At 43.9% G+C, this 27,803-nt stretch overlaps 1 long non-coding RNA gene across 5 annotated transcripts; it reads left to right on the forward strand.

The window, feature by feature from the left end:
- The first annotated feature begins 201 nt into the window (after positions 1-201).
- On the forward strand, positions 202-27,803 carry LOC121483287. Of its 5 annotated transcripts, XR_005985723.1 has the most exons (7): positions 630-1,140; positions 5,242-5,428; positions 22,178-22,369; positions 23,241-23,295; positions 24,322-24,477; positions 27,227-27,405; positions 27,507-27,803. It is a non-coding gene; the product is annotated as an uncharacterized LOC121483287 (long non-coding RNA). The 5 variants fall into 5 exon arrangements; XR_005985724.1 differs by lacking the exon at positions 630-1,140 and adding an exon at positions 202-401 and having other exon boundaries at positions 27,227-27,803; XR_005985725.1 differs by lacking the exon at positions 630-1,140 and adding an exon at positions 486-614 and having other exon boundaries at positions 27,227-27,803.

Genomic DNA, 27,803 nt, shown 5'->3' on the forward strand with positions numbered 1-27,803 from the left:
ACACAGTTCCAGCCAGTGCCTAGTTGTTACCTATTCGGTTTCTACTCGTGAAGTTGTGGTTTGGAGCTGGGAGAAATATGAACAAAGTCTATTTTTAGACGAAGATCACAGATACAAAGGTCCTTTTCACTATAAACGCCACTGACGTCTAGCTCGAAGGCGTGGTCGGTTTTCTCCGGAAACACAAGGGCCCCGCCCGCTCTTGAGCAGCTTCTCGGGGCCGAGCTCCGCCAGCAGAGGGAGAGCAGGAGGCGCGGCCCGGTCATAGCCGACGCAAACCCGGAGGTCCTGAGAACCCAGGGAGCGGCCGCGACGCATCGCCACAAACGCGCAGACGCTGCGGGGGCGCGGCCAATGTGGATCTCCGCGTCGTGCCGCGGGGCGCTGGGATAGGCCATGAGGTAGGCCCGTGGAAAGCAGGGAAGGAACGTGACCCGGCGTGAGGGGCGGGGCCTGGACACCGTGGGAAAGAGCGTCTGCGACGGCCCAGTCGGGAAGGGCGTGGCCTAGGCATGGCCCAGGGGCGTAACCCGAAAAAGTTGGACTTAGTGCGTGAAAGGGGGGGCGTGACCGCTTGTAAGGGCCTGACAGAGTTGGTCGAGACTGCGGACGAGGTGAGCTCGAGCAAAGGGCAGAGGAATTACCAGAGTGGAAAGGAGGAACGTGGGCACAAGGGAGAGACGTGGGTTCAGAGGAATGAGCTTGATCCCGGGGATAACAAGGATGTGGAGAAGACCCGTGGAGAGGCGGGGCCCCGGAGTAGCGCCAGCTCGAAGCGGGGGTGGGTCCAGGCAGAAGGCAGAGGCGGGGCCAAGTTAGTGCGCAAGCGCGCGGCCGCAACTTCAGGCCCGGAGCAACAGCAGTAGAGGTGTAGCCAGGGCAGAGAACGGGTGCAGACCCAGATTCTGGGTGCATGGAGAGCAGATTCTGGCTCCGACGCGGTGAGCGAGCCCAAGGACTTAAGCTGCTTTGTCGGAGACCTGGGCCCGGGCGACGGGGACGTGGCATGACGTAACTAAGCGAGATGACGTACCCGGCGTGAGGGGCGTGGCGAATCGTAACCGGACGTAGCCAAGATGGCCGCGCGCATGAGTCTCCTCAGTGCAGAGCGGAGGGGTCCGCGGTCAGGGAAACTTTCGGGTAAGATCCGGCGGCGATTACAGCATAAGGAGTAGGGAGCACGCGTGGCCGTATTAGAGAGGACCGCCCTCTTCCCCTCACGACCATGCTCTGCGATGGGCCCTGAAGCTGCAACAGGCTGGCGGTTCCGCGAGGATGGCTGCAGTCCCCGCCGGGCTTCTCTGTAGAGCGGGGAGGAGGAAGCAGGAGATCGCTTTGTCCCTACTCTGACCCTGTTACTCCACTGTGAAGGTCACCAGGCAGCTACATCCTCTTAGGGGCTTGTCCATTTAACGGTAGATCAGCTGTCCCAGACTCTTTGGGAGGTGGGGAGTTGCAGTTCCAGAAACCCAGGCGCAGCAGGCTGGGACTCACATCTGCATCGTTGCTCTCCCCCCCTTGACCATGCCAAAAGCTATGGGCAGAGTCACAGCCACACCAGGGCAGGGGATCAGCTTAGCTCTGTCAGGTGGGCATATCTGAGTTTTCTCTTCTCAGTTGTCTCCTTTTCCTTTTTGCCCTGCCCCAGATCTGGAGGGAAAGAACCCACAAAACATGAACGTTGTTGGTGGCTCTGATTTTTTTGTAGCACGAGTTAAAAGCTACTGTGCTGAAGCTGTTGGAAACTCTTTGTTGTTGTTGTTGTTGTTGGAAACTCTTTATTATCAGTGTAATTCCTTCTCATTTAATTTTGCTGCAAAAGCTTGAGAAATGCAGGACGATAGCGAAGAATTCCACTAATTTGGGTGGAATTAATTTTCTGTCAGCCACTGAAAGCCACATTACTTTCTGCTTTCCCTTCGTCCTTTACTGCTAATCTGGCCATCTCCACTCTATTTAAAAGTCTTGCCGGAATATGGAGAGAAGTCCAATATTTCTGGTGAGAAAAGCTGCCCCACAACCTGCCCCTGCAGGTCCCTGAGAACTGTCATTGTTCTCAGCCTGCTTTGGAGTTGACAATGAACCAAAGTTCACCACACCCACTCTCCTTTCTGGGTCTTAGTAAAGAGCTGCACTATTCTTGACTATTTTGGGAATGAAAATCTCTCTCTAGCCTCACGCTCTCTGCTGAGCACCAGAGCTGCCCTGGCAACTCTCCTAGATTTGTCCCCTTGGACCTCAAATCCATAGAATTAGCAGGAAGACTGTCATCTTTCTTTCCCACTTGCTCCTTTTGCCAGCTTCTTTCTCTTCAGGCAGTCATCCTCATTCTACCACCAGCATCATCCAGCCATAAAGTCACGGGGCCTTCTTCAACAACTACTTCCCTTTTCATCTCCTCCAGGGATGCTGCTCGACATCCTACAGTGTATAGGACAGCCTCAACACGGAGTTACCTGGTCAAATGTCAATAATATCAAGATTGAGAAACCCTGAGTTAGAGAAAAAACCCTTTATAGTGGCCTAGAAATCTATACGATCTGGCATGCATTACCTCTCCACCTTATCTCCTCCTACCCTCCTCCTAGTACACTATTCCTGCCATGCTGGCCGCCTTACTATCCCTTTGTATGTGCCAGACACGTCCCCATTTCAGTCTTTGCACAGGCAATTCCCTCTTCCTGGAGTATCCTTTTGCTGATAGCCCTATTACTAAATCCTTCATTTCTTAAATCTTTAGCTCAATTTTCAATAAAGCCTCCTTTGAGCAGTTGACTTTATTTTATTTATTTTTAAAGATTTTATTTATTCATGAAAGAGACAGGCAGAGACACAGGCAGAGGGAGAAGCAGGTTCCCTGTGGAGAGCCCGATGCAGGACTGGATCCCGGACGCTGGAATCACACCGAGCCAAAGGCAGAAACTCAACCACTGAGCCACCCAGCCGTCCCTGAGCAGTTTATTTTAAATGCAACACTCCTTTCCCAGTGGCACTTCCAAATTTACTCTATCCTGCTCTACTTTTCCTTGAACATAGTTTAATTGTCTATATGGCTGACTTACGTATTACGTTGCTATTTATTGTCTGCTCCCCTACTGGAATGTAAGTTCCACAAGAGTAGGGACTTTGTTTTATTCCTCTAATGATCCTAGAACAGTGTCTGGTATTTAATAGACCTTTGATTGATGACCTGGTGAATGAAAAGATAAAAGAATGATGGATTGAATGAAGGATGGTTAAAGGAATCTCCATTTGTTGAAGCGCTAACACCCAATCAAATGGTGCCAGGAGATGGAGCCTTTGTGACCATAATTAGGGTTATCAGATCATCGTGCTCCATGATAGGATTAGTGTCCTTAAAGAAAAGGGAGAGTCCAGAGCTTGCTGTGTATCATGTAAGGACTTGGTGAGAAGGTAGCTGTCTAGCAAGCTATGAAGTGGGTTCTCCCCGGGAACCAATTGGCCTGAACGTTGATCTTGGATTTCCAGCCCTTAGAACTGTGCAAAATAAGTAAGTGTCTGTTGTTTAAGCCACTCAGTCTATGGCATTTTGGTAGAGCAGCCCAACTGGCTAACATACTTCAGTGTGTTCATTGGCAAAGTGATGTATACCATAGAGTGCGTGGAACCAGGTTGCAAGGCTAGCTGTTTATTACCCTTTACTTCGCAGTTGTCCCGACACATGGCTTGTTGCTGGTCATAAAGGGTTCTGCCCGGAGCCCTCCTTTGTTCCTTTCAGGGCCATAATAGGAAGTAACTCTGCTTCCTGCTTTCAGTGGACACAGCTCAGGTGTGTTGTTTTCTTTTTTTTTTTTCCTCTCTCCTTGCGCTTGGGTATAGCCCTCTTTCCTCTAGCTTGGAACTGGCAAGTTTGAGGCAGCAAAACAGGGGAGAAGAGCAGGTTCACAGTCAATTAATAGTGAGATACATGAAGCGAGGAGGATGAAATCAACTTTTCTGCCTTGCTCAGCATTGCTGGGGATCATAATGTGCTTTTTTTGTACCTTATACTTTTCTCAGAAAGGTGATATGCAGAAAAAAGTTCTGATCTGTAAATGACATGTGGGTTCAGTGCATCCTCAATTTCAGTTTTGTGACTTTGGGTCCCCGCTTGCCCGCCACCACGGCCAGACAGTTGAGAGGTCTCTGGTAGGCCACAGGCAGAACCTGAGGAGCCCTGGATCATTTTCCTTGCCATATGATGTGCATTTCAAGAGGCTCCAAGGGGGAGAAGTGAATTGCACACGTGGAGGGTCCAGTTCGTGCCTTGTTGTGCTTTGCATCCCAGCCCCCAGCATGGTTCCTGGAACAAAGGAAATAGCAATCAGCGCAGAAGTGCAAGCATTTACAGCAGAATTCCCATCCCTGTGAGACCAGCTTAGGTTCATCTTCGGGTGTGTTCCCCCTGCAGGTCGGGGAGAACTTTGGGGGTCCTTCACCTCTGAGAGGTAGGGATGCGAGGCCCTCGTCTGAAACAGCAAGCATTTAAAAGTGTTTCAGAAGTATAAGTAACCCCACAACTGGGTGATGGTGGCCTCTAGGGAGAGCCCTTCCTACTGTCCAAGAACATGCTGGCCACCACTTCACAGTTTGCAGTCCTTGAAATCGGGATGCACATCTCCATCACCGAGGAAGTGTGCCCAGGTCACTGAGCGGCCATCATGTGCCAGGCCCTGTGTCCCCAAGAGATGCGGCTGTGGCAGAGACAGACATGGCCCTTACTGCCACGGGGCTGGGGTGCTGGGGAGGTGGCGTCACAATGTACGTTCCTGAGGAGGTGTTCAACTGCAAGAAGCACCGTGAGGGAGGTGAAGAGGGTGCTGGGCTGAGCCTGTGGTCAGGGGAGGTTCTAGGAAGTGATGCTGGAGCGGAACACCTGAGGAGAGGGGAGGAACGAACCAGGCGCAGATGGAGGACAAGTGGTCCAGGGAAGGAGGAGCATCTGCACAAGCCCTTAGGCTGGAGGGAGCTTCGGGAGAGGGAAGAAACAGAGTCCATGTGGCTGCTGTGCAGGCAGGAGTGGGAAGTGGACATCACAGCAAAAGAAACTATCCTCCTGGAGTTGACCAGTGAGTTTCAGGAAGAGGAGTAGATTACCGACTCATTCCCCCCTCAGCCCGCCCTCCTCCCTCCCCCAACCGTGTGTACTCATAGTCTGAATGTTGTCCTGCTTAGAGGTTTCCACTTGATGGCCAGTCTCAGTTGTTTACAGCTTTTCCTCTTCTGTCCTCCTGCCTCTAGGTTATTAGGTTCCTGCAAGTTATTTGGGGCCCAATCAAGATTTCAGGCTAAACATGGCAGTGATGAGTAGCCTGAGGGTCATTCTTCAAGCCTCTCCATGCAAGTCACTTTGGAGAAGATTCCAGATCCCCACGTTCATGCCAGGAAGGCCCTGCAGCTGCACGTAACGAAACCTGGAACCAAGCCTGTGAGTACACTGCTGCCTTAAAGAGAGTGAGAGGTTGGGGCACCTGAGTGGTATAGTCCATTAAGTGTCCGACTCTTGGTTTCAGCTCAGGTCATGATCTCAGGGTTGTGAGATTGAGCCCCACCTCAAGCTCCAGGCTCAGCTTGGAGTCTGCTTGAGATTCTCTCTCCTTCTCCCTTTGCCCCTTCATCCCCCCTTCTCTGTTCATCCATGCTCACTCACTCACTCTCTCAAATAAATTTTTGTTTTTTTAAAAACAATTATTTATTTATTCACGAGAGATAGAGAGAGGCAGGCTCCATGCAGGGAGCCTGACGTGAGACTCAATCCTGGGTCTCCAGGATCACGCCCAGGGCTGAAGGCAGTGCTAAACTGCTGAGCCACCTGGGCTGCCCTCAAATAAATCTTTGAAAAGAGAGCGAGAGGCTTGCTGTTACGTGACAGTCACGTGTCCTGTGTTTATCTGTATAGTGTCAGTGGCATTCCAGAGTGGGATTGTGTACCTTCAGAACCATGAGAATAACTACTTGTTTCTCTATTTGTCTTCTAAAATAAACGTGGAAAATTCTTTTTCCCCAGGTTTATTGGCATATAATTGCCACATAACCTCGTGTGAGTCGAAGGTGTGCAATGTGCTGATTTGATACACATATATTGCAAAATGATTACCATAAAAAGATTTGGAAAGTCGTTTTCTTGACAAAGTTTACCATGTGAAAATGATGTCATGCAGAAATAGGATGAGATGTATTCCAGTTTCAAATAGCTTGGAACCTGTTCTGTATTGGTCTTTTATTTTTTAAGATTTTTTTTTTAAATTTATTTATTCATAGAGACACAGAGAGAGAGAGAGAGAGAGAGAGGCAGAGACACAGGCAGAGGGAGAAGCAGGCTCCATGCAGGGAGCCCGACGTGGGACTCGATCCGGGGTCTCCAGGATCACGCCCTGGGCTGCAGGCGGCGCCAAACCGCTGCGCCACCGGGGCTGCCCCTGTTCTGTATTGTTCTTGTTAGCAACAGTCTTCTTACAAACGATCCACAGACTGCGAATTATTTCTGAGAGTCTTAATGTTCTGGAAATTGCATGTTAATGTTTGTAAGCAGGTCAGTAGCTTCACAGTCTGAAATATTCTTTCTCAAGTCACAAATTGCAGAGTTCGTTCTGGTTGACCAGCTTACCCAAATGGGCTCTGCCATAAACACAGCATATTAATCGAGGCAGCAGATGGTCTTTCCTGAAACCTCTTGTATCTCATCCCCCTCCTGAAATACCGGTTCCCTGCCGTGTCCCTGTGGTGCAGGGATTGTCCACCGAGGTTCTACTGACATGGGGGATGGGTCATTCTGTGTTGTTGTGGGTGCAGTGTGCACTGTAGGTGTTAAATGACATTCTAAATATCCACTGAGGAATAAAATAACCCTGGTAAAGAACCAATGAGATTGTAGGAGGATAACGTATGTGTTAGTGGAGAGAGGAGTTAAAGAAAAGGCTAGGAATATTTTATATATTTCCCACTTTTCTCCATGAGTTAACAGAGTTTCAAATGTTGGCTTGCTTCAAAATTTCAGGTTCTTAACTTTTCCTCCTTAGATTTCTTTTCTTTAACCCTATATTACACATAAGAAAATGAATTCATTAGTAATGCTAATCTGGTTAAGTTCATGGCCTTAAAGCTGCTTCATAAATATATTTTTATTTTAGGTTTATTTTGTTTTCTCCAACATTGACTCTGTTCTCATTAGAATAAACTGGCTGGAGCCATACGTTTCTGGTTGCTAGGGGTGGCTTCCTACCAGTAGACTCACATATTACTCTAATGGCTTATTCCCAACATTTACATTTGCGGTCTGAAGCTTAAATTGAGGGGAAAAAAATGATAGTATTTGTCTAGTTACTAATATTTTGTGTTTGTGTGGGAGTTTTTCTTGATTTTTGTTTGTTTTTATTTACAAAGAGATGAAATTTGAAGGTATAAAATTCAATATGCTAATGACTTCAGAATAGTTTGCTTCTTTTAGTATTGACAGACCCAAAAAGTAGTGGCTTGGGAGTTGTGGGGGCTTCCCTTGATTGATTTCCCACCTCAGATGAAATGTTCTTTTTATTTATTTATTTATTTATTTATTTATTTATTTATTTATTTTTAAGATTTTATGTATATATGCATGAGAGACACAGAGAGAGAGAGAGGCAGAGACACAAGCAGAAGGAGAAGCAGGCTCCATGCAGGGAGTGTGACGTGGGACTGGATCCTGAGTCTCCAGGATCAGGCCCTGGGCTGAAGGTGGCGCTAAACCGCTGAGCCATCCAGGCTGCCTGAAATGTTCTTATTTATAAGTTACTAAGAAAAAACATGTGACGATCATGATTTGATTTTACTTTTTGGAATGATGCACTGGCCCTCCTCCCTGTTTTCACTGGGGGGAATTTTATAGTCTCTGCTGCCCTGAGCCACTGAGTATGTCCTGTTCCTAAATCCCAGACCTTCTGCCTTTGAGTTGTAAGGACAATATGTATTGTGTCTGGCAACTTAACAGCCCACTGTTGCTGGTTGTAAAGGGTTCTGCCCGGAGCCCTCCTTTGTTCCTTTCAGGGCCGTAATAGGAAGTAACCAGAAGGCCCATTGCACACTTGCGACCAAGAACAACCCAACATCGCTGAGGGTTAAAAAAGATAACATGGAAAGCCCTTTGCTAGTACCTGCCACACAGTGAGGACTGTGTTGGCAGGTTACTTCTGGTACTATGATTATCATCATCACCGTCTTTATCATCATTATCAACTCAGTCAGTGCCTCCCTCAGATGTTTGGCCATTTTTAAAATGGGGGTACGTAGAATGAGGAGTAAAGGAAAGAGGAGGATATGGCAAATTCAGAAAGCAGCATTTCACTAGAGCCTGTCTATGTCTGTGCTTCACCTTCACACTCTGCTCCCCACCTCCCAGGGAATCGTTGTCTGTCAATTCAGATTGCTGTTCGCTGTTATCTCAAGTAGCAGACAGTAAACATTGACAGTCCTGCATCTATTACCCAATATGCAAATAAAATCAATTTCACTTAGTATATCATCTAGTGAAATTTAGTTTCATTGTCACAGGAAAAAAATGTTAGAGATCTTCAAGCATAGGAAAATAAATTTAAGGGATCCCTGGGTGGCGCAACGGTTTAGCGCCTGTCTTTGGCCCAGGGCGCGATCCTGGAGACCCGGGATCGAATCCCACATCGGGCTCCCGGTGCATGGAGCCTGCTTCTCCCTCTGCCTGTGTCTCTGCCTCTCTCTCTCTCTGTGTGACTATCATAAATAAATAAAATTAAAAAAAAAAAGGAAAATAAATTTAATAATGTTAATTTTTAATTTAATGAAACATAAAGAGTATCAACTAGAGTGGAAATGGTACAGATTTGTTGTTATTCCAGTGATTCTTCACGATCTCCTTACTTTTAGAAGGAAAAGAAACATTTTTTTTAAATTTTTTTTTTAATTTTTATTTATTATTTATGATAGTCACACAGAGAGAGAGAGAGAGAGAGAGAGAGAGGCAGAGACACAGGCAAAGGGAGAAGCAGGCTCCATGCACCGGGAGCCTGACGCGGGATTCGATCCCGGGTCTCCAGGATCATGCCCTGAGCCAAAGGCAGGCGCCAAACTGCTGCGCCACCCAGGGATCCCAAGAAACATTTTTTTAGAATAACATGGAATAGAATGGCACTATATAAAATCTAGCCACTGGACCCATGTGTGTATTTTCATGTAAATGTAAATTTATTATAATTTTATGGCCACGTATTGCTAGCACTTACCATATTGAAACTTTCCATCATCAGAGAAACTTTGATTTGATAGGACTGGTCTGTATCATAACTGTATTAGTAAAATGTTCTATTATTTCTCCTATTAAACCTTGATGAACACAAAGCCTGGACAACAGTATTAAAAAGCTTGTTTTACAATGTCTTAACAGAAAGTTTTATTAATCCCTAGATAAAACAAGCTGGGATACCCCGACTGTGTTGTCTTCTATTAACTTTTGAATAATCCTGAGAAACAATGGACTGGTTAAGAGCCCCTTGAAATTATGTTAATGGCCTCAGGGGTGTCAGCAGCTATAAGGAGTGTTAGGAACTGTGGGCTTTAGTCTCCTGTGCTGAGAACTGCATGTGTATGCTGCACTTGCCTGGGCTCAGCATCAGAATGTCTTTTATAGCTCTCATGTTCTGAGAAGACAATTTGTGATCTTTCTTAGCAATATCCTGTGGGAGGAAGCTGTCCCTGTGAATCCTATCACTGTGCCCAGCCCTAGCTAGGCCTACTAGGGATCTTAAATTACATGAGGAAATCGCACATCTCAAGAAAAAGGACAGTAACAGGGCAAGGCACAGGAGAAAAAGCCAGTGAGATTGTCCAATAGATAAATAATGTGAGCCACCAATACGAGCCATATGGGCAATTCTATATTTTCCAATAACCATATTTAAAAAGGAACAAATAGTATGTCAGTAAAACTGAAGGAAAAACAAATGTGTTCAGTTATGAAATTCTATACAGGAAATATATAGATGAAATATAGTATACAGACAAAATTAATTTTACTGATATATTCAACTTAGTATATCCAAAATATCACTTTAACGTATAATTGATATAAAAATCATCAAAATAGTTTACATTCTTTATTTTGTACTAAGTCTTCAAAGCCCAATGGGTATTTTACATTTATAGCATATCTCATTTTGAATGACCAAGGGGAATAGCATGGCAAGGTTCTAGAATAGCATGGCAAGACCAGAGTTTGGGAAGAATGAAGAGAAAGGAAATTTAGGTAGCTAAGATGGGTTCCTCATAGGAAAACCTTGGCACTGGACACAAATTAGGATTTGACATACAGACTTTAAAATAGGAACAGCATGGGACATCTGGGTGGCTCAGTGGTTGGGTGGCTGCCTTTGGTTCAGGTCATGATCCTGGGATCTGGGATTGAGTCCCACATCAGGCTTCTGCGAAGAGCCTACTTCTCCCTCTGCTTGTGTCTCTGCCTCTCTCTCTCTCTTCTCTCTCTCTCTCTCTCTCTCTCTCTCACTGTCTCTCATAAATAAATAAATCTTAAAAAAAAAAACCAGGAACAATATGATAAAGGTGGTAATTTAGGAAAATGGTCGGATGGTAAAACCTAGTAGAGGGTATTGAGACCAAAGGACATGGTATGAAGTCTAGAGTGTAGGGGCCTGACCTGGCTGCTGGTCATGGACAAGGCAAGGAAGAGATAAGCATGAAAGATCCTTAAAGAAAATGTAATGTGATCATTAGGGTAAGAGGAATAAAGATGATAGAAGACTGGAACCTTCTCAACAATGCTCTTTATCTTACATGTTTAGTGAACAAGCATTGATAAAAAACCACTTCATTTCTTCTTGGGGTTGATACAACACTGGGAGAGGCAGATAATAAGCATGCATGCATATGATAATTACATCTGTGTAATAAATGTTTCGAAGGAAAATGTCAGAATGTTACGACTTAAAAAAAGAGAGGGGATCATATAATAGGATAATCAAAAAGGTGAGGAGGTGACACTTTTGCTGAAGAGGTGATAAGCCAATAATAGGAGCCAGCCCTGAGCTGAATGAGTGAAAATTAATTTCTGAGGAGGAGGAGCAGGAATTGAGGGGCTAAGGCAGGAATGTGCTTTTTCTACGTTTCAAGAGTTGAAAGAGGGACAGTCTTGAGGCTGGAGACATAGGGTGATACAAACACAAAATAAATCAAAACCAGGACTACTCCTATTAATAAGAACTAGAACCAAGCACATTTTCACTATGGAACCGACAAGGATTTTGTTGCTCATTAGCAGTATATTAGTGACACCTTCCTAACGACAGTGTAGCTCTGCTTACTGAAACCATGGTTGATAAAATCACCATTCCTGTTTATTTTATTTTCCTCCATGTGAGAAGAACCTGAAAATGAAATGAAGACACTATTAATCAGAACACTCAATCCTCTTCCTATTTTGAGGAAAAGTGTAAGCAACTGCAAATTTCAATCTGTATTTTGTTAATGTGGAGGAAGATGATGGGAGTATTGGAGAGGAAATTTTTCTTTTACTCTTCAAAGTTTTCACTGGACTAAATTAAATTGACATGAGAGAGATCAACAAGAGAACAAAAAACAAACCCAAAGTTTAATTACAGGCACACAGAGACCCAGTAATAAAATTGTCATCCAAAGAAATGACCAGGTCCCTGGGTGGCTCAGCGGTTTGGCGCCTGCCTTCAGCTCAGGGCATGATCCTGGAGTCCCGGGATTGAGTTCCTCATCGGACTCCTGGCATGGAGTCTGCTTCTCCCTCTGCCTGTGTCTCTACCTCTCTGTATATGTGTGTGTGTCTTTCATGAATAAATAAATAAAATCTTTAAAAAAAAAACATACAAATGACCAAAGTGGGCAGTATTTATACTGTTTCGACAAAGAAACAATAACTCTGTGGGGAATTGGCAGGACAAAGAAAACCTTATTGAGGATCTTCAGTTAGTAAGGAATTCTAAACAGAATTTGGGCTGGAGTAGTAAATTAGTAAAAGGAGCAAAGGTTGTCTATACAATCTTCTCAGCTCTGAATTTCCTGTCTCTGGTGATAAGGTTTGTCTCTCTACCTCCTGGTGTGGGAAAGGTACCTTCCACAGGGGAGATTTATTTCCTGCTTTTTGGAGGCAAAGGGGGGTTCCAAGTGTTCTTGCACTGGCTGTTTCTTAAGTAACTGTGGTTTGAAATAATATGCCAAGGTGGCACATTTTGGGGTGGCCTGCCCTTAGCTCCCACAGGAGGAAAGAACAAAAATGTGAATGTATCTCTCACAACAGTTTATCTTGCAAAACAAACCCCTTGGGAAAGGCTGGCTTTGCTAAGGTGACAGCCACCAAGGGGGGGATGGGGGGAAGGGGTCTGGATTCCCAAAGGAGGAAGTGATGGGGGCGAGAAAACCTTCCAGAAGCTGCTGAACTTATAAACCAAAGGGCATAAATTGATAGGAGCATTACAGTCCTTACAGAGCAACAAAGGAATAGGCCCAGTTGGGGGGGGGGGGGCAGTGTTTGCCTGGGTGAGAATAGGCATTTCTGGGCATTTCCTGAATGCAGTGTGAGGGGCAAGTCAAAGCGAAAGGAGAGATCATCTTGGGGATCTGCTTGTTAGTTTCCTTCTTGCCTAGTCTTTACAGGAGACCCTCGTGAATTGGTTTTGAAGAGTGAATTCTCAAACCCTCAGCCACAGTCTGAGTGTCTTACAGGGGATGGAGTTGCAAGGTCTCTTTGTGCCAGGCATCTTGAAAACTCAATCGGGGCTGTTTACTTGTGTTAGAAGGTGGGAGAGGGATAGTAAAGCTTCCCCCAACCTGAGAAGGCACTTCGAGACCAGAAAACAAAGCAAGCCACTCTGTACAGTTTACACAGAGTTTTATTCAGAGTAACTTACTGCAAGGTGTCAAGCTGGTGACAATCCAGTGAGACACAGCTAGCTATTTGCGAAGTCTGGACCTTGGTCCACAGATTTTATAGAGTGAGGAGACTCCCAGGGGGCACTGTAGTGAGGGCATAGGATTCACATGCATTTCAAAGGGTTGGCACACACCTAATTTTACAGCTAACATTTAACCTTGTGACACCATCTGTGTGTCAGGGAAAGGAAAGAGACTGTGTCATCTCTGACAGATTCGTGAGAGGCTGAAGCAAACCTCCTCGCATTCTGGCCTTGGCTATTCTAAGGTATGAATATTAATTTCCAAGGGATCCATAACACATAGCCCGAGACAGGTCAGCGGACAAGATGGAGGGCAAAGATGGAAATAAATCGTTAAAAAAAAAAATGCCCTAAGTTTGCAGAGACCATGGTTTCTCAACTTCATTGATGTTTGGGGTCCTGTAATTCTGTGCATTTTAAGATGTTCAGCTGCATGCCTGGCCTCTATCCACTAGATGTCAGCAGCACTCTTCCAGCTGTGACAATCAAAACTATCTCTAGACAGTGCCAAATGTCTTCTGGGGGCAGCGTTGCTCCCTTCTGTTGAGAACCACTGGTCTACTGTCAGGAGAACCCTCTATCTCATTTTTGCCCTATCCTTCCCCCCCCCCAAAAAAAAACCCATTCGGCTAGGATTTTGAATTTTAGATTTTAGCAGCTACCCAAGCAAAACAAATCCCTCCTTTGTAAAGGTAAACTAGAAGCAACTAGGGGTTTTGGGTGGTTTTTTTTGTTTTTGTTTTTTTGTTTTTTTATGAAAAAAGGGGTCTCTGTGAACCTGCCATACAGAGTGGGTTGGCTGAGTAGCAGCTGCCTAATCACTTTCTCAGATTCTTACTCTCCTTCTTAGCAGTGGAGTGAGGTACAGAGTGTCGTTGGTAGTGATTTATCTCGAAGCACATTTCTTCTGGTTTTCCTATTGGTCTTGGTTTTACCCATCTGTGGTGCTCCTAAGGGGCAGAGCACAGGGGCACCCCAAATTACGCATGTAGTTCTATCCATCATGCATGGATGTCTCAACAGCTCTATGTGCATTACAGGTAATCCACTGAGATTTATCTAGGACTTACTATGAAGACCCGGTGCTTGACCCTCTGTAGGAAAATCAGGATAATTCCGTGTGTACACCTTAACCTGTAGTGGAGTCAGGAGCTCTCCTAGTCAGTTGCAGACCCAACAGGAAGAAATAAACACTGCACTGGGACACTACTTCAGCTACTAATCCACTGTATCAGCCTGAGGAAGGAAGACTACCCCTTCTTCCCCAGCAAGAGCTCAGCCAGTGAGAAACAGTTACAACTCAGGCCGTGAATGAGAAGCCAGGGGGATCCCCGGGTGGCTCAGCGGTTTAGCACCTGCCATTGGCCCAGGGCGTGATCCTGGAGTCCCGAGATTGAGTCCCATGTCGGGCTCCCTGCATGGAGCCTGCTTCTCCCTCTGCCTGTGTCTTTGCCTCCCTCCCACTCTCTCTCTCTCTGTCTCTCATGAATAAATAAATAAAATCTTTTTTTTATAAATGTATTTTTTATTGGCACTCAATTTGCCAACATATAGAATAACACCCAGTGCTCATCCCATCAAGTGCCCACCTCAGTGCCCGTCACCCAGTGACCCCCACCCCCCGCCCTCCTCCCCTTCTACCACCCCTAGTTCGTTTCCCAGAGTTAGGAGTCTTTCATGTTCTGTCTCCCTTTCTGATATTTCCCACTCATTTTTTCTCCTTTCCCCTTTATTCCCTTTCACTATTTTTTATATTCCCCAAATGAATGAGACCATATAATGTTTGTCTTTCTCTGATTGACTTATTTCACTCAGCATAATACCCTCCAGTTCCATCCACGTCGAAGCAAATGGTGGGTATTTGTCATTTCTAATGGCTGAGTAATATTCCATTGTATCCATAGACCACATCTTCTTTATCCATTCATCTTTTGATGGACACCGAGGCTCCTTCCACAGTTTGGCTATTGTGGACATTGCTGCTCTAAACATCGGGGTGCAGGTGTCCCGGCGTTTTACTGCATCTGAATCTTTGGGGTAAATCCCCAGCAGTGCAGTTGCTGGGTCGTAGGGCAGATCTATTTTTAACTCTTTGAGGAACCTCCACATAGTTTTCCAGAGTGGCTGCACCAGTTCCCATTCCCACCAACAGTGCAGGAGGGTTCCCCTTTCTCCAGATCCTCTCCAACATAAATAAATAAAATCTTAAAAAAAAAAAAAAAAAAGAAGAAGCCACTATATTTCCAGCTCCCAGATTCCTCCAGTGGACTTTTTGTTTCTAAAGGCCTTCCCAGCTTCCTCCTTCACTCTGTAAAGGAGCAGCCCTCATCTTTGCTCTCTGGACTTGTCTGTGGTTTTACCATAGCTTGCTTGTTCCAGATTGTAATGCTTTGCTATTCGCCCCCAACCCCCCAAAAAACCTTTTTTTTTTTTTGGTGGTAAAATGAGTGGCAGTGTTATTCGTAAGGTAAGCATATGTCAAACTAAGAAGAAATCACTCCTTTTCCTCCCCAGATTCATCAGTACCTTCCTTCATTTTTCCTTTTTTTTTATTATTTATTTATTTATTTATTTATGATAGTCACAGAGAGAGAGAGAGGCAGAGACACAGGCAGAGGGAGAAGCAGGCTCCATGCACCGGGAGCCCGACGTGGGATTCGATCCCGGGTCTCCAGGATCGCGCCCTGGGCCAAAGGCAGGCGCCAAACTGCTGCGCCACCCAGGGATCCCCATTTTTCCAAAACCCTAGAGTGTTGCCCTCATCTCAGTCGGAAGCCTATAATAATATAACACAATAATTGGATAAATCCAGAAATCTTCAAAATTGCAAACTAAATTACAGACGCATGCCACATAAGCCTTTATTTCTCCTAGCCAAGCAATGAAAAACATAGAGTGCTTCAGTTAGCACTTGCTTTCCAAAACTTCTTCCTCCTCTTCCCCCATGGCCTTTGTTGAAAAGAAATTCGAGAGGGAAAATTGCATGGCTCTGTATTTGCATGTAAACCTGGGTTGGTGGGTGGGGCTCAGAAAATTATCGGGAAAGAAAGAGCCTCTTTGGAGACCACGCTCCTTCCCCACGGTGCTCATCTGCATGCGTCCTACTGTTGGCACGTCCTACTGTTGGCACAAGGCCGGGCAGTGCTTGGTTTAGGCGAGCCGAGAGGGTGGGCCGAGCTGCCTGCGCTGACAACGCAGCAGGCTGCCCCTGTGCCCAGTGCTCCCTGAGGAGCCTTGGTCCGTGCCATCGGCCCCCACGTGGCTGATCCCTCAGGCTTCGATTCCATCAGCCTCGGCAGCCCCCACAACTGGCATTGCCCGCTGTGTGATCCCGTATAGCGGACGTCTTGACCATAAGCCCCGATGTGCTTTCTCCTAGTGCACCTGCTCTGGGAGAGTGTGAACCTGGTCCCGGTGGGTGAGCGCCAGTCGCCCATCAACATCCAGTGGAGGGATAGTGTCTTTGATCCTGCCTTAAAACCGCTCACTGATCCTGGAGCCCCAGGATTGAGTCCCACGTTGGGCTCCCTGTAATGGAGCCTGCTTCTCCCTCTGCCTGTGTCTCTGCCTCTCTCTGTGTGTCTCTCATGAATAAATAAATAAAATCTTAAAACAAAACAAAACGCTCACCATCTCTTACGACCTGACCACCTGCCTCCATGTCTGGAATAACAGGTACTCTTTCCTCATTGAATTTGAAGATTGTACAGGTAAATCAGGTTAGAGCCAGATGGTGGTCTTGTCTGGAGTTGAAGGGACAGCTTCGGGTCAGCATCAGCACAGGCCACACCACACCGCCTCCATAGGAACGTGGACCTCTTTGAGCAGTGGCATGGGATGCATTGCACTTAGCTTTTCGTTCTTCAGTGTGGTAAAATACACAGAACGTGGAATTTATCATCTTAACCATTTGGAAGCATTCAGTTCAGTGGTGTTAAGTACAGTCACACTGTCGTGCAACCAGCACTGCCATTTGTCTCTATTACTTTCCATTTTCCAAAACGAAACCCTATTACTTAATAATTCCCCGTTTTCCCCTTCCCTCAGCTTCTGGCTGTGACCGTTTTACTTTCTGTCTCTGTATTTGACTACTAGATACCTCACATAAGTGGAATTACACAGTATTTGCCTTTTTATGACAGGCTGATTTCACTGAGCATAATGTCAACAGGGATCACCTGTGTTATAACAAGTGTCAGAATTTCCTTTTATTTTTTAAGATTTTTTAAAATTTATTTATTCATGAGAGACAAAGAGAGAGAGACAGAGACATAGGCAGAGGAGAAGCAGGCTCCCTGTAGGGAGCCTGATGGTGGGACTCAATCCCAGGACCCCAGGATCACAACCTGAGCCAACGGCAGACGCTCAACCACTGAGCCACCCAGGTGCCCCAGAATTTCCTTCCTTTTAAAGATTGAATAATATTCCATTGCATGGATGGACCACATTTCGTTTATCCATTCACTATCTATGTATACTTGAGTTGTAGCCACCTTTTGGCTATTGTGAACAATGCTGCTATGATCATTGAGTGTACAAAATATCTTCCAAAATGTTCTTTCCATTGATATATACCCCAAAGTGAAATTGCTGCATCACCATTAGAGTTTTTTGAGTGTATGAACCTTGTGCCTTTTCATTTTCATGCATGTTTCCTTCTGGTATGAGTGGTATTTTCTATTTAGAGATGGATAGGTAGGTAAATATAGATAGATTCTATATTTAAATTTTTATTTAAAATTTTATATTTGAATTTATTTTTTATGAAATTTTACATATATATTTATTGTTCATTTGAATTACTTTCATTTGAAATTTGTTTTCTGTGCGTGTTGAATGTGTGCTAACCTTCCTCTGCTTGTTGACATTACAAATAGCTCCTATATTAAATAGTAATACTGTTTAGCCAGATTTTAAATGATAAGATTGCAATGCAGAGCAAAAGCAGAGTCAAACAAGAAAAAGACACTTTACATTTTTAGTCAGCTAATAACATGTATGTATTTTGTCAATTAGTGATTTATTTATTCATTCTGTATTGACTACGTGCCAGACATGTACCAGGCATTGCAGTAGGTGCCAGGAATGCTAAGTAGATTCTTGACCTCCCAGCATTCAAAGTCTAGTGAGAGATGCATGCATGAAATTAGAGTTATAAAGCAAGTGTGATTGAGAAAGGGTTTTTAAAAGTGCTGTGGCACCACAGAGGAGGGGATGATGTAGATGATGTAGATTGCCCAGAGGAGTCTATGATTTCACCCAAGGAGAGGTGTCAATGCAGAATGAACCTTTTAGAATTTCTTAAAAAAAAAAGTTTTATTCCAGCCCAAGTGAGGACAGCTGCCCAGGAAACACCACCTTCACAAAGAGGAGAGTGCTTCTAGTAAAGGATCATTTGATGAAGGGTTATATACATTTTATATACGTAAGTTATAATATTTTTAAAAAGTTACAAATGATCGATGTTTCAGGAGGTTGCAGCCCTTAAATTTCTAGTATATGCAGAGCTGTATGACTTTAATAACCGGGAGAGAACCAGGGAAGTTCTTGCTTCCTCTTATCTGTTGTGCTCAGAATGCACCCTTTTGGTTATTTTATTTAACAGAGCAGATATACATTGTGTGCTCAGGGCAGAAAGAGAGCTCATACTCTGAGGTTTTGCTGAGTCATTTTGACCTTGGTAAATGTTAAAGGAGAGCTTTCCTGGGCGCCCAGGAGCAGGGCCCACAAATATTAAAAGTTGAGAATTTCCTTTATCTGGGGACATTTATCTCGAGTATTGAAGGATGTGTCAGAGTTTGTCAAGAGGATTAATCAGAAGAGCATTGGAGACTGAGGGAAAATCATGTGCAAAAGCAGATGTTCAGAAAATGGCCAAAAACGAAGTGGCCGGAATGCAGACTGTGCATTTTAGGGAGAGACAGGAAGAAGAATGATGATCATTGAAGCTGGGGGGGTAGATGGAAGATAGGTTCATCAGTACTGGTTATTTTTATGCGACAGTGTGGCACAGCATGGTTTCATTTATTTATTTATTTGCATGGTTTCATTTAAATAGTCAATTGCTTTATTTTTTGAGATTAACCCAGTCAGTAGTGCCGGTCCACGAGGTCAGATTAATCCAAGCATGAGATGGTGGGAGCTTAAATGAAACCTGTAACAATTGAAGTAGAGAGAAAGCATGTTTTTAAAAGGCATTTCTAAAATAAAGGTGTCCTGAGCACGCTCGGAAGGTGCTCCTGTGGGCAGTCTCTTTCCATGGTGTCGGTCACCGAGCAAGGGTAACATGATTGTGAAGCGGGTGAGGAGTCCACACTCCAGGACACCCCACCACGTGGCTAGCTCAGCTTCTTACACGGTGCGCAGAGCAGGACAGAAGACAAGCCACACAGTAAACCACAGGAGGGGTGGGGGCAGGAAGTTCCTGGACCAAACACGAAGTCGGGCTGTGGGCGCACCCCTGAGCTGGGGCATCGGTGGGTCCAGTGGAGGGGCTCAGTTCTGTTGGGGGACACATCGGGCACAGCCCTTGGCGGCGGCTGCCTTTTCCAAGTGCTCAGACACAGAGGGGTCATTCTCAGGAGTCTGATGTTGCTGCAAAAGTCCTCTCTTGATAAAGGGATTTAATCACCAGTTCTGGGCCCCTGCAGACCTCCTCTGCTTCTGCCTGGTATCGGTTCTGGGGTGTTGTCAGCTGGTGCTGGTCTTGGTGCTGTCTGGTCGCTGCACTGCCCTTAACTGCTCACATCATTGCTTGACACAGGCCCCTGCTTGACTTGACTGACTCCATCTTGTTCTCCATAAAAAGCATCAGGACTTGGAGACAGACTCCTCTTCAAGGGAGGAGAAGGCAAAGTTAGCCACATACTTGAGTCGTCATCTCACTTGGGAGGCTGGGGGGATGCTGATGCTAGAAAGGTCATGAATCATGGATGAGGAATAATTTGTAGGGAAGTATAGGGAGCATGTATGGAAATAAAAAATATATATATTTTACAACTTCTCCCCTAATTTAATTTTAAATATTACATTAAAAATAGAAATACATTTTGAGTGGTTATCCATCAAAGAATTGTGTCTTTAACTCCTATTTAATTTCCATGGGGAGAATCTGCTTCTCTCAAGATAAGCATCTTTACTACTTTTGATAAGCCAATGGATCTTGGACTTTAGTGTTTCTGGCAAATCAAGATGGGAATTGAACAAATGTTGATCCCTCACTGAAATATTATCCACTTTTCTATGTAAATACTATTTTTCTCATCAAATAAATCCCTTTATTTCAAAGTAATATTAATTGTTGCTCCTGCATAAATTGCTTCCTTTTCTTTATTTCTGTCTCATTTTGTATCAGATTGTCATATGCTGGGGTGCCTGGGTGGCTCAGTGGTTGAGTACCTGCCTTTGGCTCAGGTCGTGATCCCAGGGCCCTGGGATCGAGTCCCGCATCAGGCTCCCCACAGGGAGCCTGCTTCTCCTTCTGCCTATGTCTCTGCCTCTCTCTGTGTCTCTCATGAATAAATAAATAAAATCTTTAAAAAAATTATCATATGCTTTTCCCAGTGGCTTTATTTTGGGTGAGGAAACGTTTAAATATTGTAGGTTGAATAAGGCTGTTGATTTCTTTTGAAGCAATCCTGTAGGGTCGGGCATTAATCTTTCTTTTAATAGTGTTTCAGCTGCACTTGCTGTTTCATAATGCAGTCAAATTTCAAAGCTTTGAGGATACAGCAACTAGAGGAAGATGGTTTGGCTCTGATAGGAATTTTTTTTTTTAAGATTTTATCTATTTATTTGAGACAGAGAGCACAAGCAAGGGCAGGAGCAGAGGGAGAGGAACAAGCAGACTCCCTGCTGAGTGCAGAGCCCAATGTAGGGCTTAATTTCATGATGCTGAGATCATGACCTGAGCCAAAATCAAGAGTTGGACACTTAACCGACTGAGCCACCCGGGTGCCCCTATAATAGGAATATTTTTAAAGGTAAAAAAAATCTTACCAACTTTAAATGATGTGTTGTATTCTAGAACGGAAAGATTGAACATTATGATATTGTTACTTAAGAATATTGGGATCAATACACTGGTAAGATAAGCAATGCTTAAAATACAAAATCGTTACAAATAACATTTCAAATGATATAAAAAAAACTGTGCTGTCCGATATCATATCCATAAGGCATGTATGGCTATTAAGCTTGAAATGTGGCTAGTGTAATTGAGGAAATGGATTTTTAAATTTTATTTTAATTAAATTTAAGAACTGTTACTAAATTCAGTTGTTGAAAACTTTTAGGAATGTTTGGAACAACTTGAGTATATGCACCTATATTTTCAAGTAAAATCTGAATCAAGTAGTTCTTTGTTTTGTTTTTAAGATTTTATTTATTTATTTATTTGAGAGAGAGAAAGAGAGCACAAGTGGAGGGTGGGGGGGTGGGGAGGGAGAAGCAGGCTCCCTGCTGAACAGGGAGCCCGAAGCAGGACTCAATCCCAGGACCCTGAGATCATGACTTGAGCCAAAGGTAGATGCTTAACTGACTGAGCCACCCAGGTGCTCCCAAATCAAGTATTTCTGATGAAAATTTAACATCTAATTTGATGCATTGTGTGTAAAATACATAACAGATTTTTAAGACTTATTGTGGAAAAAAATGGAAACTCAGTAATTTTTCGTATTGATTACATTGACAATCTTTTCAATGTATTTGGCAAAATAAAATGTTATCAGAAGTAATTTCACCTTTTTTTAAACTTTTTTTTTTAAAGATTTTATTTATTGAGAGAGAGAGAGAGAGAGCACACAAATAGAGGAAAAGGAGAAGCAGACTCCCCACTAAGCAGGGAGCCTGCCACAGGGCTCAGTTCTAGGACTCTGGGATCACAACCTGAGCCAAAGGCAGCCACTCAACTAACTGAGCCCCCCAGATGCCCCTTTAAACTTTTTAGATATGGCTCCTAGAAACTTGAAAATTACCTTTGTGGTTTACATTACTTTTCTGTTTGTAGGCACTGTTACAAAAGGATAAAGGCAGATAATGCTAAATAAATAATGGTTAAAATGTGAGATCAGTTAATATATTCTAAATGGCATAAGAACATAAAGTCAAACAGCTTTGGGAAGTGATCTGGAAAGAAACTAATATTTATGAGTGCCATGTGACTATATATTTGCTAAGTGCTTCATTTAACTTCCCCAGAGGTCTTTGATGACGATACTATCATCTGCATTTTTCAGATGAAGCGAAGCTGAGTGAAGTTAAGTGCTTTCCTGCCAGGTCACAGCGCTGACAGATGGAGAACTGGATTGAAAATCTGTGGACCACACTCTGTGCAGAGCCTCTGAGCTCCTGCAGGCTCAGCAGGTGCAGCCTCCTGCAAGCTCTGGAGTCTGAGTGTTTTAAGGGTACCCAAGATTTGTTTTAATCAGGTAGGGTAAAACATACAGACATGGAAATGACTGTCATGAAAGAAGCATTTTATCCTATAGTCCCTAAAACCAGAAGGCAGGCCACCTGGGGAAGCACCAGGGATGGCCAGGAGGCAAAGGGAAGGAGGAGAAATCGTGGATGAGAGCCTGTTGTGGTTTCTGGGGGAAGGGATGCATAAGATAGTGTAAGTAGACTGAAGATTGGCCGCTTTGAATAATTTCAGTAGGCTCTAGGGTATAGAGGTTGTCCCTAGTTGTCTGCTACCTAGTCCTGGGGAGGTTAGGGCACAGGACTAGTGACTCAGCATGTAAGAACCCTATAAAGCAGGTGGTTGGGCTCTGGATTGGTTGGTTTCCTTATGAAGGGCACTCTCCCAGGTGTTTGTTCTCTCTTGGAATTAGCTAGCCCTGGGAGGGACAACCCCTCTTGTGTCAGAAAGGCTTCAGATGTCAAAGCACCGAACAGAAACTGGAACACATTGTTATACCACTGAGGCACCCGGAATGAGTCCTTGAGGACTTGGGCGGAAGCTGAGAGCTGGGCCACACCATGGGCTGGCTGGGAGAGCTTCAGCCACCAGCACCCCCTGGAGGCCAAGCGCCAGGGAGGCTCAGGGGACAAGGCTAACAGCAGGGCCACCTTTCCCTGCACCCTGTGGGCTTGAGCCTGGCCGCAGACAGCCTGCCCATTTGTTGCATATCTGCTTTCATTCAGTGATGTTTGTAACATCCAAAATTTTCAGCTTAAATGAAGTTTGAGTACTGTAAATTGTTTCTAGGTAATCAAGTATCTGATTCAAATTCACATTCTATAACAATACTAGAGTAAGATCTCATTTTTAAAAATATTTTCTCATTTATTATTCTATAGCTACATATCACAGAGAGCTACAGAAATTGATGGATACGGTGCAGTCAAGCATAAGGTAATACTATTTTCCCTAAATCACTTGAAATACACCTTACATTTGATCTCAGAGTGAAGACGTTGACAAGGCACTTTGAAAGTTGCCCCGGAAGACAACTTGCCACTTAAGATGCGTGTGTTGAGCCCCTGGTCCTGGGACACCTTGAAGGCCACAGAAATGATTCTGTTGGTGGGCACTGACCTCTGGTTTTGCTGCCATGCCCCAGCGCTCAGGGACTCGGGAACACAGCGCTGTCCCCTTCTCTGCTCCTTCTGAGTCCCCGTGGAAGCACCCAGAGCAGCCCTGTTGACTCTACCTGCCCTCTCACAGGCAGGGGGCAGAGAAGAGTCTGACAGAACCTTGGCTTGGCTAGCTGTAAAGAACAGTTACCCATATCCTTCACGATCTACCTTTGTGCAGGCCCCAGGGTTAACTGTCCAGTATTCAGGATCCCAAAGGGGCTGTTCCCTGGGGGTCCACATCTTCTCTCTCTCCCCCCACCTCCACCCACCTGGCTGTCTCCTCACTACCTCTTTCCCTCCACCTCCCTCTTTTTCCTCCCCTCTTTCTGTCTCCCCTTTCCTCCCAGGGGCCTGGCTCCCCTGAATTTGCATTGTGTTTTAGAAAAGAGAACTCTATTCCTTTTTCTTGAAAAAGAGGAGCCTCCTTGTTCATGCACCAGCTACCACCTGATGCCTCCCAAAGAGGTCAGAGCAGACCACCTGCAGCAAACTCACTAGACTGGGCGGAGAAGCTGGTTTTTGCTGTGTTCCCGTGGAGGACTGTCAGGATGATACTGTTGTCAATTATGTCTCAATTAAAATCTGTTATGTCTCTTTTTTAAAAAAAAGAGAACCTTGCACAGTGGATTATATGTAGGAACAAAGCATGGGTGTGATTCTGTCCTTAGGCACCCAGAGGTACCTGTAACTCCTCTGGACCAGTGCTGGTCCCCAGCGTCCCCAGGAATCAGGGCCTTGTCTTGCAATTCCTGAGTGGTTTTCACGCTGAATGATAGTTTCGGTGACCCCTTCTCTTGGCCAGGACACCCTTGTGGAATTTGGGTCATTCAATCCTTCCTGCCTGATGCCTGCCTGCCCAGATTACTGGACCTACTCGGGGTCCCTGACTACCCCTCCACTCTCTGAGTCTGTCACCTGGATCATTAAGAAGCAGCCCGTAGAGGTTGATCATGATCAGGTATGTTCTTTCCACATTTCTGTATGAGGAAATGCTAGTCTGTCCCTTTAAAACAAGGCTGGGCTCCAACTTTGGCATCAGTTGTTAACATCTTGTAATGCTTATACATTTTTATTAAGATATGCTATAACATTGTCTCAGTTTGGACATGAACTTGGAAATACTTCAAATTAACCAGAGAGGAGTTAACACATAGAGGAACATAAGCTTTTTGCTCTCATTTTACAGTAACATGTGTTTTACTGTATATGCATTGTCCAGAATCTCTGAAAATTAAGACCTTTAAATGGAAAAAATGAAGGCTGGAAACCCTTTGATATTTCTTCATTTATTATTAAAGTGTAGTTTATACACAATGTTATATTAGTTTCAGGTGTACAACATGGTGATTTGACAATCCATATGTTATGCTGTGTTCACCACAAGTATAGCTACCATCTGTCACCATAGAAGTCTATTACAATACCACTGACTATATTCTCTGTGCTTTTTACCTTTCATCCTCATGCCTTATTAATTTCATTACTGGAAGCCTGTACCTCCCACTCCTCTTCACCCTTTATTCTCATCCCCCCCATCCCTGATATTCCCTCCCCTCTGGCAAATATCTTTTTTTTTAATATTTTATTTATTTTTTCATGAGAGACACACACAGAGAAAGGTAGAGACATAGGCAGAGAGAAGCAGGCTCCGTGCAGGGAGCCCGATGTGGGACTCGATCCCGGGACTCCAGGATCACACCCTGGGCCAAAGGCAGATGCTCAATCGCTGAGCCACCCATGTGTCCCCCCTCTGGCAAATATAATTCAGAGTTTATTCTCTGTATTGATGCAAAAACCTTAATTTTCTTAAGAGAACTTACTGTGAAATTTCAAGGTAAAGACAGAGCCCAACAGTACCTATACAGAAATTTTATTCTAAGTCAGAGGTTTTGACTTGGTAATTGTTCTTCATTTAGAAATGAAAGTTTAGGGGCACCTGGGTGGCTCAGTGGTTGAGCGTCTGCCTTTGGCTTGGGTCATGGTCCCGGGGTCGAGTAACATCAGGCTCCCCACAGGGAGCCTACTTCTCCCTCTGTGTCTCTGCCTCTCTCTCTGTGTGTGTATCTCTCATGAAAAAATAAATAAAATCTTTTAAAAAAGAAAAGGAATGAGAGTTTCAGTGGTGGTTACTATGTCAACACACAAAATGTTTAATTCAAAAATGAACTAACTGTAATAATAATTGCTTTTACTTGTTTTTTTTGGAATTCTGATTTAAAAATTTTTACAAGAACAGAAGCTTCCAAGTTCTTTTTTATGAAGCCAAGACAACAATGAAACCAAAACCCACCAAAGATTGGACACTCCCCAAGAAGTAAATACTAAGCCCCTAAAGTAATATCTGTCAAGAATATTTAGGGAAAAAACTAAATAAAATGTTAGAATCCACCAGTATATTAGGTAGGATTTTTTTCTAGTAGGATTTGTCCACATAGGATTTTTTTCTAGTTATAAGGATCATTCAGTATTAGGAATCATATACTTATGATCAATAGATTACATCCCATCTGCAAAGCTAAAGGGAAAACTCATATTTTCATAAATTCCTAAAATATATTTGATAATTCATCATGTATTTTTTTAAAAGATTGTATTCATTTAGGGGTTCCTGGGTAGTTTAGTTGGTTAAATGTCTGCCTTCAACACAGGGCTCAATACCAGGACCCGAGATCATGACCAAAGCCCAAATCAGATGCTCAACCAACTGAGCCACCCAGGTGGCATCATCATGTATGTTTTGTAAAATTTTTTAATAAAACAAATGAGAATTTCCTAAGTTAATAATGTCGATTAATCTCGGCTCAGAAGTAGAGTATGACTGGTATGGAAAGGATATCTACTAATTCCACTATAATTATTATTCTAAATATTAAATTGATTAAATTCTGGTAGCAGCCAATAAAGTTAGGCAAAGTAAGATAAAGGAGGGTTCCCCGGGTGGTTCAATTGGTTACGTGTCTGCCTTTGGCTCAGGTCATGATCCTGAGGTCCTGGGCTGGAGCCCCACATCGGCTCCCTGCTCAGTGGGAACCTGCTTCTTCCTCTCTGCTTGCCGCTCCCCCCCGCCCCGTTTGTACTCTCTCTCTGTCAAACAAATAAATAAAATCTTAAAAAAAAAAAAAAGAAATGAGAGGAACATTATTGGACTATTGTACTAATTTATAGACCTCAATTCCTGTGACAGTCAATCACAAGATATAACGGAAGAAAGAACCCTAGTTATAATGGAAACTAATAAACTAAAATACCTTCGAATGAACTTGAAATGTTAAAACTGTCAAATATTCCTAAGGGACACAAAAAAACTATTTCAAATAAATGCATACTATGTTATTGAATAGAAAAGTATCCCAAAGACACCTTTGATGTCAGTTCTTAAGTTGTAATTTTCCATGAGTTGTTTATTCTCCATAAATTTCATGTGGTCCTCATAAATATATCAGTAGTTACATTGTGGGGCACTGGATGCCAGTAGTACCCCAAAGACTGACAACCAAAAATATCTCCATACATTCTCTGATGTCTACTGCAAGCTCACCCCTGCTTGAGCACCACTAATATGTACTAATCTTTAATATCAACTAATAAATGAAATCCTTTACCGCTTAGTGTGTGAAAGAAACCTCTTCAGTGTGAAAATGGCTTTTAATTAACACATTGGTTTACCAGTAAAAGCATAGGGGTGATTCACTTCTTATTCCCTATAGCTCATCAGCAGAAAACTGATTTGTTGGAGGATTCTTTACTTACAAACCAGAATGACACTCTGTTGTGCTGCAGATAGGAAAACTCCTGAGGACATTTGAAAGAAAAATACATTATAGGAAATCCACACACAATGGGATTAGACTGTCCAGTCTCATGCTATGACCACCTGAAGAGATAGGTATCTATGAAGAGTTATTTCTATCATAAGAATTTCTCTTGTAAAAATCATCTACCTGGGGATCATTCCTTAAATAAAAAATTGTTCCCCCCCAATTTCAGTGGTGAGTGGAGAACGCTACCCATCCGATAACCACACCCCTGCATCCCAAAACATTTGGTATCTCTCTGAAGGGGCACCTGCACCCAAATGTTTGTAGCAGCAAAGTCCACAGTAGCCAAAATAAGGAAAGAGCCCAGATGTCCATCGATGGATAGATAAAGAAGACATACTATGTATGTGTCTGTGTATATATATATATATACAGACATACAATGGAATATTACTCAGCCATCAAAAAAATGAAATCTTAAAAAAAATGAAATCTTGCCACTTGGAACAACGTGGATGGAACTGGA

Source organism: Vulpes lagopus, chromosome X (assembly GCF_018345385.1).
Source record: "Vulpes lagopus strain Blue_001 chromosome X, ASM1834538v1, whole genome shotgun sequence".
NCBI classification, from domain to species: Eukaryota; Metazoa; Chordata; class Mammalia; order Carnivora; family Canidae; genus Vulpes; species Vulpes lagopus.